The sequence below is a fragment of the Zingiber officinale genome, chromosome 2A (genome assembly GCF_018446385.1).
Source record: "Zingiber officinale cultivar Zhangliang chromosome 2A, Zo_v1.1, whole genome shotgun sequence".
Classification (NCBI taxonomy): domain Eukaryota; kingdom Viridiplantae; phylum Streptophyta; class Magnoliopsida; order Zingiberales; family Zingiberaceae; genus Zingiber; species Zingiber officinale.
In genome coordinates this window covers 156,437,927-156,443,926 of record NC_055988.1, presented here as the reverse complement: position 1 = coordinate 156,443,926, position 6,000 = coordinate 156,437,927, and positions in this window count along the sequence as shown.

Below are 6,000 nucleotides of genomic sequence, written 5' to 3'. Positions count from 1 at the left end.
CCGTTGATACTTCAAATGCACCATGCGTCGCGAATCACAACAGAAAGTCCATTTGTCGTATTCCTCTTATGCACTTAATTTGAAATTATGCTTGGAATGGTGCCTGTAATCCTGCAAACTCAAAAGCTAACAGGACAGAGGATTATATCACATGAATCAGACAAATCAGATGCAGTGGAGGAATCGCAGAACATCGAAGAAATCAGATTATGTGTGGATCGGTCACTAGACCGATCCATGGATAGATCAGGACATATCCAGATCGGTCCACAGATTACCTGATCGGTCGTGGAGACCGATCAGGCCGCAGCTGGATCGGTCTCCATGACCGATCCTTCCCTCTTCTCTTCGCAATAGCATCTTCTGATCGGTCTACAGACCGATCAGATTACACTCAGTGTGCTACTGAGTGTTTCCTGATCCGTCTACAGACCGATCAGATTGCACTCAGTGTGCTACTGAGTGTTTCCTGATCGGTCTACAGACCGATCAGATTACACTCAGTGTGCTACTGAGTGTTTCCTGATCGGTCACCAGACCGATCCATGGAAACTCAGTTTTACAGCTTCACTGGATCGGTCTGCAGACCGATCCACTATCTTATGTATCACTGGATCGGTCGGCAGACCGATCCAATGTACCATGGAATCATTCTGACCTAATTCGGTCCACCGAATGAGCTCCTGAGCCCTCTCTGACCTAGTCCGGAGAACGAGCTACCGTGCCCTCTCCGACTTCGTCAGGTCCAGAGAACGAGCTACCGAGCCCTCTCTGACCTAGTCCGGAGAACGAGCTACCGAGCCCTCTCCGACTTCGTCAGGTCCAGAGAACGAGCTACCGAGCCCTCTCTGATCTAGTCCGGAGAACGAGCTACCGAGCCCTCTCCGACTTCGTCAGGTCCAGAGAATGAGCTACCGAGCCCTCTCTGACCTAGTCCGGAGAACGAGCTACCAAGCCCTCTCCGACTTCGTCAGGTCCAGAGAACGAGCTATCGAGCCGTCTCTGACCTAGTCCGGAGAACGAGCTACCAAGCCCTCTCTGACTTCGTGTGCCAAGTTTCCAACTTGGACTTTTCCCTTCCACTCGATCAACCTTGATCATTAATTAAAACGAGTTTAATTAACATCTGATACAAACTTAAATCCGTGTCAACATCAAAACAACAGCCAGGTCAGACTGTATCAACAGTGGGTTCATTTACTTCCATCATTATTAATACATAAATGATCTCATCTTGACACAATTATCAAGGCGACCTCAACTTATGGATCTGTCTCTAATTTCAGCTACATAAGCTATTCCATAAGTAACGGTCTTACCCCTATTTGTACTTAACAAACAGAGATGATTGTCCATGTGAGTAGACCAATATCCACCTGCCAACATGCTCACCGAAATCTTATATGAATGTAACAAATACAACATATACACTAAATAAATTACGGCAAATGACACAATCATAACACAAAGTCTGATTGTTATTTCAATATTGTTACATTCTACGAAGTCCCAAAGACTTTACATGTTCTTTAAATGACTTTTTAGTCATTGGCTTAGTAAAAAGATCTGTAAGCATAGCATGCGCAGGGACATACTCAAGAATCACTTTTCTTTTAGCCACAATATCCCTCACAAAATTATATTTAATTTCTATATGTTTGCCTTTGCTATGATATTTGGGATCCTTAGAAAAAGCTATTGCAGCTTGACTGTCACAGTAGACAGTTACTGGACTCCCACTATCTTCAGCAATTTTCAGATGCTTTAGGAACCTTCTCAATCAGACTGCTTCTTGCACAGCAGCTGAACATGCCACATATTCAGCTTCCATATTCGACAAAGCTACACAAGCTTGTTTCTTGCTGTTCCAGGAGATGGCGCCACCATTCAGCAAGAATGCATAGCCTGATGTGGATTTTCTATCATCCAGATCCCCAGCAATCTGCATCTGAATAACCTTTCAGACTCATATCTGATCCTTGAAAACAGAGACAATAATCTGTTGTCACCTTCAGATATCTGAATATCCTTTTTACCGCCTTCCAGTGTCTCAGTCCTGGGTTAGACTGGAAGCGACTGACCAAGCCCACAACATAGCTGATATCGAGACGTGTACACAACATAGTATACATTAAACTACTAATAGCACTGGCATATGGTTTTTTATTTATCTCATCTATTTCCTCTGGAGTTTTAGGGCACATACTCTTGCTCAACACAGTACCTTTCACAATAGGTGTATGTTCCATGTTGCAATTAGACATGATGAAATGATGTAATGTCTTATTTATATAAGACTCTTGTGACAGACCCAAAAGTCTTTTAGGACGATCTCTTATGATCTTCACTCCTAAGATGTATTCAGATTCTCTCATATCAGTTGTCTCAAATTGTGATAACAGTCACTTCTTGACTTCATTCACATATCCTATGTCATTTCCAGCTATCAACATATCATCAACATATAATGATAAAATGACATACTTTCCTTTTTCTCTTTTCAAGAAAACACAATGATCCTCATTGATCATCTCGTAACCATAAGATAAAACGACTTCGTTAAATTTTATGTTCCATTGTCTTGACGCTTGCTTTAGCCTATATATAGACTTTCTAAGTCTACATACCTTCTTCTCTTGGCCTTCAGTAATGAAATCTTCTGGTTGAACCATATAGATTTCTTCATCAAGATCATCGTTAAGGAAAGCAGTTTTTACATCCATTTGATGTAATTCCAAGTCATAATGTGCCACAAAGGCCAAAATAACTCTTATTGATTCAAATTTCACTACGGGAAAAAATGTCTCTTCAAAGTCAATACCCTCCATTTGGGTATATCCTTTTGCAACTAAACGAGTTTCATATCTGTTAATCGATCCATCTGCTTTCCTCTTTATTTTGAGAATCCACTTATTCCCAATAGCCCTTCGGCCCGGAGGAAGATCGACTAAGTCCCAAACATGATTTTGGATCATGGACTCCATCTCTTCAACCATTGCAGTTTTCCATTTTTCTCTAACTCTACATCCCAATGCTTCCTCAATGGATTGAGGTCCGTCATCGTCAATTGGAAGTGTAACCAATGCCTCATTCTCAATATCAAACCTCTTCTTAGGTTTGATCTTACGAACACTTCTCCGTAAGTTGGGTTGTTGAGAAGTCAACTCATGACTCGGCATATCACTCCCACTCGGTTGATTAGACTCAGGTGTTCCTTTTGACACCTCTCTTGTTGATAATATCTCATCCTCCTCAAATAGAGGAATATTTTTATCAACATTACCTCTAATTGGGAACTCTGTTTCGAGAAAAGTCGCATCTCTCGAGTCTATTTCGGAGATGGTTCCATCTAGTTGCTCACTTATGAAAACATAACCTTTGGAGGTCTCATGATATCTTATAAAGATACATTTCTTACCCCTAGGTCTCAGTTTTCCATACTTGTGAGAACTATCATGAACATAAGCAGCTGACCCCCAGGGTCTCAGATTACTTAAATCTGGTTTTCTGCCTGTCCAACGTTCATATGGAATAGATGGTGAAGGCACTTTGTTAAGTATATAGGCTGCAGTTAATAATGCATCTCTCCAAAAGGAGATTGGCAAATTAGCTTGTGTCATCATAGACCTAACCATTTCAAGAAGAGTCATATTTCTTCTTTCAGCTACCCCATTTTGCTATGGAGTTCCAGGGATTGTCAGCTGTCTAATAATCCCTCTATCATTACATATTGTCTTGAACATATCAGACAAATACTCCCCTCCACGGTCAGTGCGTAAAGTCTTAACTTTACGTTCCGTTTGATTCTCAACTTCGTTCATATAACGAATGAAGCAATCTAATGTTTCAGATTTGTGAGAAATCAAATACACATGATCGAACCTAGAGAAATCATCAATAAATGTAATGAAATAGGAAGCTTCATGTCTAGCCTTCATATTCATTGGACCACAAATATCTGAATGAATTAACTGCAATGTTGATTCAGATCTAATAGCCTTACCAAATGGTTTCCTAGTTACTTTTTCAGCAAGACAATGATCACATATAGACAATTGAATCTTAGCCCGAGTGCCTAATAGACCCTCTCTAGCCAACCGATTCATACGTTCTTGTCCTATGTGTCCTAATCTAGCATGCCAAACCTCATCAGTTATATCTGCATCACTAGTTAGAGCAATGTTTGAAAAACAACCATCAATAACATAATTGACATATGATTCTACATCAAGAGCCATAAAACCATTTGTTAAAAAACCATGTCCGATTGACACTGAGTCAATCTTAAGTTCAACAGATCGATTGTAAAAATTAATACAATATCCTAAATCAAGAAGACATGTTACATAAACAAGATTCCGTCGAATTTCAGGAGCATACAGGACATCATGTAGAAACAAAACTCTACCACCACGGAGGTTAAGTTTGCAAGTGCTGACTCCTTTGACTTCAACTTTTGCATTGTTTCCCACATAGATCCACTTGTTGTCAGCTGGTACCCGATGGTACTCAACAAATGTAACTCGTTCCCGAGCTACATAGTTTGTTGCTCCCGAATCTATAATCCACAAAGGATAAGAATCAGCTAACAACACTAAGCTAGCAACAAAATGCTCTTGAAAAGAAAACACACTTGGATTTACCTTTTTCGGCTCAATGCACTCCCGAGCGAAGTGACCCTTCTTGCCGCAGTTAAAACAAGTCAACTTGTTTTTAGATTTCTTTCCAGTCTTCTTTACTATTTTCTTGATTGGGCCCTGTCCCACAGTAGCAGCTTCCTGCTTCTTTCCCTTCCCTTTCTTGAATCATTTCTTTTTCTTAGATCTATATGATCCAGCAGAACCTACAGCCACATAGGCTTGTCCAGAAATCCTTGCGGATTCAACTCTCTCCGCCTCCAATTCTACATGGCGTGAGACGTCAGTGAAACTCTTAATACTCTCACTGTGAGTTAGGGTCTGCTTCATGGTCTCCCAGGAATCTGGAAGTGGACGAATAACTACTTAAACCTGTTGTTCATCAGTCAACTCATGACCAGCAGTTTTAAGCTCCCGAATCATGTTCGACATCTCCCTGAGGTGTTGAACCATTGACACATTCGGACACTTTTTGTAACTGTCAAACTTGATTGTCAGCTGTCGAAGCTTGCTCAGACTTACTCCACTGTATTTTTCTTTAAGGGCTACCCAGACATCATGAGCCGTAAGATATGACTCATACTCAAAAGCTAGGTCGTCTACCATTGAACTAATCAATATGCCCTTTGCAATGGAGTCATTTTTCTTCCATGCCTTATAGGCATCAAGATCTCGTCTGTGTTGTGTAGTGGGACTATCTATAGGTACTTCCATAACCTGATTTATAGCCTCTAGAACTTCTTGTTCCTCAAGTACATATTGTATCCTGAGGTGTCAGATCTTATAGTTATCCCCATTAAGTTTTCAGCTATTATGTTTTTGGTTGACATAATCTATCATAAATAAACATATTATTTAGTATTCAGTGTAAATCATATGCATGCAATTTATGATTGACTCAATATTACTTTGAGTTGGTTTACAAAATCAAGTGACAACTATGTTTTCACTCATCATTCGTATGACCAATCAAATTAATATTAATCAATTCTATTATATACATCCCAATAAATGAACTAATCATTTATAATATCATGAATTCTTTAATTAAATGAACTAACCATTTAATACATCATGATTTCTTTAATTAAATGAACTAATCATTTAATACATCATGAACTAATCATGCATCATGTCAAGCAAACAACATAAATAAATGAACATATTATTAACATAAAATTATGTTAGATATTGTTAACATATAACTAACTGACATAAATGAAATGGACTAACATTGTTCATACATAATGAAAATAACAGAACCCTAGAAAACTAGATAGGCAACTACCACTCCCATTAGGACAGACACTAGTGCAGTGGCCAAAATAATCCCTCTCAGCCTGGACTTATTTGGGGTAATCTC